Here is an 8,294-nt window from a genome sequence, read left to right as displayed (position 1 = left end):
GCATTAGAATGCCCTGCTTCATGGCATGATAGATGCTCATTCTCTGATTGGATGAAAGCATAGCTACACCAGAGATACTGGTGTAGCTTTCAGGTACTCTTTCACAGTCTCCACGAGCATCACATTCTGAGTGGTTGTTTTTCCTTCCTTCATGTCGTCATAGGTCTCTTTGTCAATGATGTTTGCCACCAGGAGCTCAGTGGAGGACACCCCCCCCCTTGCAGGCCTTTGAAGGTGATGCATACTGGGAGTAGCAGGCCAGTGTCAGGGTCCACTGTGCATTTCTCTATCAGATGTGGGTAGCTGAGATTTTCTTGTGAGTTTAGATCATAGAACACTTTGACCTCCTCAATCTGGTCAGAGAGTAAAGCCTTTTTCATAGTGGCCTTTCTCAATTGCTGAGTCCACTAAAACATATTTATTTCCAACAGGTTCAAATAGGCCTTTTGTGGATACCTGTACCTCAAGCAACCAGGATCCATAATATTTTGGAATCACATACCTTTTTATGGCTTGGAATACAGATATTTTTTCATTGGTGTAGGAATCTGTGTAACCATCAACAGATCTCTCTGCAGCAAGGAGTTTTTCTCTCATCTCAGGTCCAACAATTCCTTGACATCTTCTTCTACTCAAACTTTCCAGTTGTTGATTGGGTCTATGATCCCCTCAGTGGCAGCCTGGGCCTCCAACAGGGCCAATGCTCTGCCAGGCTTCAGTAAGACGTTTCCTCAAGGTTTGATATATTGCTATATTATGCTTTGTCTTCTCCAGGAAGACTCCAGCTACTGCACCGGTGCCTTGTGCAAGGCCATTTTCCTTTCCTTCCATATATTTAGTGATCAACTCGATCTTGACTTTCAAATCTGTGTAAAGACAGATAATATTTTGTTAACCCTCTGGAAACTAAGGGTGTATTGCAATGTGTACTGGACAGCATACTATCTCAAGGCAATCTCTCATAAACATATCAATGCAAGCTAAAATCACCCACACAGCTGATCTCAATTGCAACAATCATCATTAGCCACAGAATTGCCGCTTTTGTCAGTGTCAACATCATTGAAGCCATTTTCACTTTGAGTATAGAGCCCCACAGTAGAAGCATCATAATACCTATAAAACCTAGCAGTTAAACACAGAAATGGTTTCAATAATTTTTTTCTACTACAGAACCACTTTCATGTAGGCTTTCGCTGGCATGACATTTTGATAACTGAGGAAATATCTCTGACAAAGTTACTTTTTATCAATGTATTCGGCTCTATTTGCTCTCAGAATTGAAAATTCTAATTGTTAGCATCAAAGTAGACATGCAAGACTATAAATCCCTGCAAGCTCCTGTACGCATTCTCAAGGTGTAACTTTGCATTGGGACTTTTGATCAAATCAAATGTATTTATATAGCCCTTCTTACATCAGCTGATATCTCAAAGTGCTGTACAGAAATCCAGGCTAAAACCCCAAACAGCAAGCAATGCAGGTGTAGAAGCACGGTGGCTAGGAAAAACTCCCTAGAAAGGCTGGAGCCTAGGAAGAAACCTAGAGAGGAACCAGGCTATGAGGGGTGGCCAGTCCTCTTCTGGCTGTGCCGGGTGGAGATTATAACAGAACATGGCCAAGATGTTCAAATGTTCATAGATGACCAGCAGGGTCAAATAATAATCACAGTGGTTGTCGAGGGTGCAACAGGTCAGCACCTCAGGAGTAAATGTCAGTTGGCTTTTCATAGCCGGTCACTCTGCCGCTCCTGCTGTCTCTAGAGAGTTGAAAACAGCAGGTCTGGGACAGGTAGCACGTCCGGTGAACAGGTCAGGGTTCCATAGCCGCAGGCAGAACAGTTGAGACTGGAGCAGCAGCACGGGCCAGGTGGACTGGAGAGAGCAAGGAGTCCTCAGGCCAGGTCTTCCTGAGGCATGGTCCTAGGGTTCAGGTCCTCCGAGAGAGAGAGAGAAAAAAAAGAGAGAGCATACTTAAATTCACACAGGACACCGGATAAGACAGGAGAAATACTCCAGATAACAGACTGACCCCCCTCCCGACACAAACTACTGCAACATAAATACTGAGACAGGAGGGGTCGGGAGACACTGTGGCCCCATCCAACGATACCCCCGGACAGGGCCGAACAGGCAGGATATAACCCCACCCACTTTGCCAAAGCACTGCCCCCACACCGCTAGAGGGATAGCTTCAACCACCAACTTACCATCCTGAGACAATGCAGAGTATAGCCCAAGTGATGCATATACAGTGGCAATAAAAAGTATGTGAACCCTTTGGAAATACCTGGATTTCTGCATAAATTGGTTACAAAATTTGATCTGAACTTCAACTAGGTCACAACAATAGACAAACACAGTCTGCTTAAACTAATAACACAACAATTATAAGTTTTCATGTATTTATTGAACACACTGTGTTCACACATTTACAGTGCAGGGTGAAAAAAGTATTTGAACCCTTGGATTTAATAACTGGTTGACCATCCTTTGGCAGCAATAACTACAACCAAATGTTTTCTCTATGCTCAGAAGGAATTTGGACCATTCCTCTTCACAAAACTGTTTCAGTTCAGCAATATTCTTGGGATTTTTGATGTGAACTGCTCTCTTGAGGTCATGCCACAGCATTTCAATCAGGTTGAGGTCAGGACTTTGACTGGGCCACTCCAGAGGTGTATTTTCTTCTGTTGAAGCCATTCTGCTGTTGATTTACTTCTCTGTTTTGGGTCGTTGTCCTATTGCATCATCCAACTTCTATTAAGTTTCAATCGGAGGACAGATAGCTTAACAGTCTCCTGCAAAATGTCTTGATAAACTTGGGAGTTCATTTTCCCGTCCATAATGGCAAGCTGTCCAGGCCCTGAGGCAGCAAAACAGCCCCAAACCATGATGCTCCCTCACCATACTTTACAGTTGGGATAAGGTTTTGATGTTGGTGTGCTGTGCCCTTTTTTCTCTACACATAGTGTTGTGTTTTCCTTCCAAACAACTCAACTGTAGTTTCATCTGTCCACAGAATATTTTGCCAGTAGCGCTGTGAAACATCCAGGTGCACGTTTGCAAACTTCAGACGTGCAGCAATGTCTTTTTTGGACAGCTGTGGCTTCTTCCGTGGTGTCCTCCCATGAACACCATTCTTGTTTAGTCTTTAGCTGACACTAGGATTCTTCTTAACCTCATTTAGCATTCTGCGCTGTGCTCTTGCAGTCATCTTTGCAGGATGGTCACTCCTAGGAAGAGTAGCAACAGTGCTGAACTTTATCCATTTATAGACAATTTGTCTTACCGTGGACTGATGAACGTAAAGGATTTTAGAGACACTTTTGTAACCCTTTCCAGCTTCATGCAAGTCAGCAATTCTTCATCTGAGGTCTTCTGAGAACTCTTTTCTTCGAGGCATGGTTCACATCAGGCAATGAATAATTTTGCACGCCCAATTGTTCAGTTTTTGATTTGTTAAAAAAGTTTGAAATATCCAATAAATGTCGTTCCACTTCATGATTGTGTCCCACTTGTTGTTGATTTTTCACAAAAAAATAGTTTTATATCTTTATGTTTGAAGCCTGAAATGTGGCAAAAGGTCGCAAAGTTCAAGGGGGCCGAATACTTTCGCAAGGCACTGTACATGAAAACGTATAATTGTTGTGTGTTATTAGTTTAAGCAGACTGTGTTTGTCTATTGTTGTGACCTAGTTTGTATTCAATATAGACAAGAAAAATACAATAATTTGTGTGTTATTAGTTTAAGCACACCGTGTTTGTCTATTGTTGTGACTTAGATGAATATCAGATCAAATTTGATGACTTATTTATGCAGAAATCTAGGTAATTCCAAAAGGTTCAAACTTTTTCTTGTCATTGTACTAATGCAAATACATATGTTACATGTGGTTAAGTTTATGCTACCTACCCTTCAAGAGGTTACTGTGCAATTTCCAGGGGCTTAATGGCAGTTGGTCACTGGAAAGTTCATGTTTAATTTTCAATAACTTACTCCGCTTGCTGCAAGTAGTTGAGATTGGTTGGATATCATACAGTGTAACCCGTTGTAACAAATGTGAGAAGGCATGTGCCTTCACATTAATTCTATTTTTAAAAAATGACTGGGGAACCTTAACAATTTATCCCTGAAAGCTGAAATCAATGGGATTACTGCACAGCGCGGGATTTCACTGTGAACAAAGGAAAAATGGTTACTGTCCCTTTGATAGCTTAGCATCTAGTGCAAAGCTAGCCCTTCTAGTACGGGAATATCACTTTCAAGCACAACAGGGTTCCCTTCAATACGGGAACTAACAACGTCTCATGTTCAACCCAATCATTGTAACAAAGAAATACTCGCCTTGATCTACTCACGCCACTGAAACGCGAGAGATGGAGAGATAATAATTTTGCTTCGGTCAAATTAATATATCTACTCAAATTTCTTTAATTGGCCGGCCCGGCTCATATGTCCTTAAGAGATTAATAACAACCGAGTCGAATCGCGCCTGAAAGGCGAACGACAGAAATTGTACTTCGCTTTTGGCCCAACGAGTCTATTTCTCAGAATTCCTAAATCTCATAGGCATTCAGTAATTCAGGATTCACTTACCCTACACACTGACTTTTCATCAGATGTACAACACAAGAGTCAATCTCTCCCTAGTATCTGGATGAAAAGGAAACACACACACCTGACTCTCAACAATAATCCTGCCTACAGTGCTTTTGGTGTATTACGTAATTTGCTACACAATTCATATAGACTGAATTCAACAGTAAGACCTTGTTTTATTTTAGATTACTCGCACTGGGGCTCCCATATGTTGCGACGTACCTTTCATTAATCTGATGACTTATGTATCGAATCAACTATGTTTAATTGTTACTCAATTAAATTAATCATGTAACAATTAACTCATTAGGATTTGGGGCACCACGGAAGAAGTTGTTTAACCAGTTACCATCTCCCAAATTAAACTCTAGATGATATAAGATATGTATAATTTATTAATCATTACCTCATATCAGTCTCATAATTCTGAACATTACATACTTCTTGCATCCACACACATCCCAGTCTTACTGATCATCCCGTACCACACAAATGTATTTAATTATTTATTTACTAACTAATGAAATGATAGCACAGGATACACACATGGCATAGGTTATTGATTAGAAACTTCATACGGTGAAAACCGGTCCCCAGTGGACTACCGACAACATGACTGCTTGTTTATAAAAAGAGGGAAGAGGGAAGAGTGGAGAAAAAGGGAGACAACACTTATACACTTGTAACTATGCTCACAGTAATCTTAGTACTTTGCTTCGAACTTCCGCCCATTTGGGTAAGAAATAATTAACCTCTCTGGGCACGGAACCCGGTAGCGGGCTGAAATTCCACAACATACGGTGATCGCTACATAAATAGTCATGAAAATACAAGTGTCTCACATCGAAAGCCTAGAATCGTGCTAATCCAACTGCGTTGTCAGATTTAAAAAAGGATTTACTGCAAAAGAATACGATGCGATTATCTGAGCACAGAGCCCCATAAAAAACAACAATTTCAACAAGCACAGGCGTAACATAATCACAAACTGCATTAAAATAAATTGTTTACCTTTGACGATTTTCATCTGTTTGCAATTCCAATGCTCATTGTTACACAATGAATGATCTTTTGTTTTATAAAATCCATTTTTATAGCCTAACGCAAAACATTTTGTGAACTGCTTGTGTCGTGAATTCCGTCTCATTCCATTTTCGACGATACATTCCAGGTAAATAACCCACACAGAACGTGACTTTTACAGTCATGTTTGGTTTCACTGCAATCACCTGGTTTGTTTGTAACACAATCAACCCTGATGGGTCATTTTGCGGGACTTATTGACTGAAAGAAACCGATTTGAAGACAACAAGTCATGACATCATTGTGCACCAATGATTTGCCCGCTGTTTCTTTGATTGACTGTATTTTAACCCAATGACCACTGATCGTCTTGAAATCTAGCTGGGTAGATGGCCAATGAGCTGAGGTAAACGGCAATAGGTCATGTTTATGTGTTGCAAGACCAACCCATGTAGTAAGCTCCAGCGTAAAGAGAGTAATTCGCTATTGAAGTTTCATACCGGAAGGAGAAACACATATTACGCACAGTGTTGTTGTTGTAAACGGATTCAGCTGTTTTATATATCAATCATTATGGCGACTAAGTCAGGGAAAGCTAAATCTAAGTCTAGATATACAAATGTACACACAATTTTAGAATAAATTGATTGGGAAAGTGAAACAGAGATTGTTGTAGGACGATTTATTTAGCGATTGTGGAGGAATATCGTTTGAACGGGAGAGGACATCGTTTTGGACTGGTAAGTTCTTATCATGCTAATACCCTTGTTTGAAATTAATAATATAAAATATTTTTTAAATTTAATTACATTTTTTAGAAGCAATATATAAACATGTAATGTCTTGAAATGTGAGATGCGTGTGTCTGCCGCCCCACCCCAACCCACATGTTGAGGGGAGGGCAGGCCCACAACAATGGCCAAAGTGAAATGAAGACAGTAGATACAGCTCGTCTGTCATAATATAGAGACAGTAGATCTAGTAGGTCATAATAATATATTCAACCTTATGTTCCCTGTACTCTATAAAAATATATCTGTTTATTATACCTGTTGATACAGGGCTCATATGTGAAACTATTATAACTGAACATTTTCTTTCACAGTGACACTGACTCCGAATGGCAGCCCCCAGGGCCAAGGTTTCCATCCCCCACTGAAGCTGGTTCATCCAGCTCCTGCCACAAGTGGTGTTCATCTGCCCAAATGTATTTCTGCAGAAATGGATGTGCCTCAGGGCCAAAAGGGCACAGCATGGAGGCATCGCTGTGTTCTTTGCTAAATGAAGTCCCCCATCACCTGCGCCACATGCTTGGTGACCCTCTGCCTTACAGCAGAAAGAGACTGCTATGGCACCTGGCATCAGCAGGCCTTGCTGCTGTTCCAGTTTCAACTGTTCTGCATCGGACTGAGCTTGTTGTCATTGCAGGCAATTTCAATGCTGTGCGTTACAGGGAAGATATCCTCCTCCCTCGTGCTACCCTTCCTGCAGGCTCATCCTGACATGATCCTCCAGCATGACAATGCCACGAGCCATACTGCTCGTTCCGTGCGTGATTTCCTGCAAGACAGGAATGTCAGTGTTCTGCCATGACCAGCGAAGAGCCCGGATCTTAATCCCATTGAGCACATCTGGGACCTGTTGAATCGGAGGGTGAGGGCTAGGGCCATTCCCCCCAGAAATGTCCATGGAAGAGTGGGGTAACATCTCACAGCAAGAACTGGCAAGTCCATGAGGAGGAGATGCACTGCAATACTTAATGCAGCTGGTGGCCACACCAGATACTGACTGTTATTTTTGATTTGGAACCCCCTTTATTCAGGGACACATTATTCCATTGTTGTTAGTCACATGTCTGTGGAACTTGTTCAGTTTATGTCTCGGTTTTTGAATCTTGTTATGTTCAAACAAATATTGACACGTTAATTTTGCTGAAAATAAACGCAGTTGACAGTGAGAGGACGTTTCTTTTTAGAGTTTATATGCATGCCCATCCATTTGTAAAACAGGCCGTGGCCTTGGATTTTTTAGTCCTGATTCCTGTGACTAATCAATTTGGCTATTTAAGCTCTGAATATCAGCTACCCAACTTTATCAAGCGTTATCCTGAGCCTATTTGCAATGCATTTACACAGCCGGAAATGCTAAAGTATTTAATTTTTTCGGTATGATCCGTTTGTCAAAAATGTATGGGTACAAACTTGAAACTTAACTTACATTTCACGATTCTATCACCGGGTGTCTTTCAGATATATTTTTTAAATATAAGTTCTATCATGTTTCAGCTCTTTGGTCTTGGCCATAGTGGAGTTTGGAGTGTGACTGTTTGAGGTTGTGGACAGGTGTCTTTTATACTGATAACAAGTTGAAACAGGTGCCATTAATATAGGTAATGAGTGGAGGACAGAAGAGCCTCTTAAAGAAGAAGTTACAGGTCTGTGAGAGCCAGAAATCTTGCTTGTTTGTAGGCGACCAAATACTTATTTTCCACCATAATTTGCAAATAAATAAATTAAAAATCCTACAATGTGATTTTCTGGATTTTTTTCTCATTTAGCCTGTCATAGTTGAAGTGTACCTATGATGAAAATTACAGGCCTCTCTCATCTTTTTAAGTGGGAGAACATGCACAATTGGTGGCTGACTAAATACTTTTTTGTAATCACTTG

The sequence above is a fragment of the Oncorhynchus gorbuscha genome, linkage group LG24 (genome assembly GCF_021184085.1).
Source record: "Oncorhynchus gorbuscha isolate QuinsamMale2020 ecotype Even-year linkage group LG24, OgorEven_v1.0, whole genome shotgun sequence".
NCBI classification, from domain to species: Eukaryota; Metazoa; Chordata; class Actinopteri; order Salmoniformes; family Salmonidae; genus Oncorhynchus; species Oncorhynchus gorbuscha.
This window is presented reverse-complemented; position numbering follows the sequence as displayed.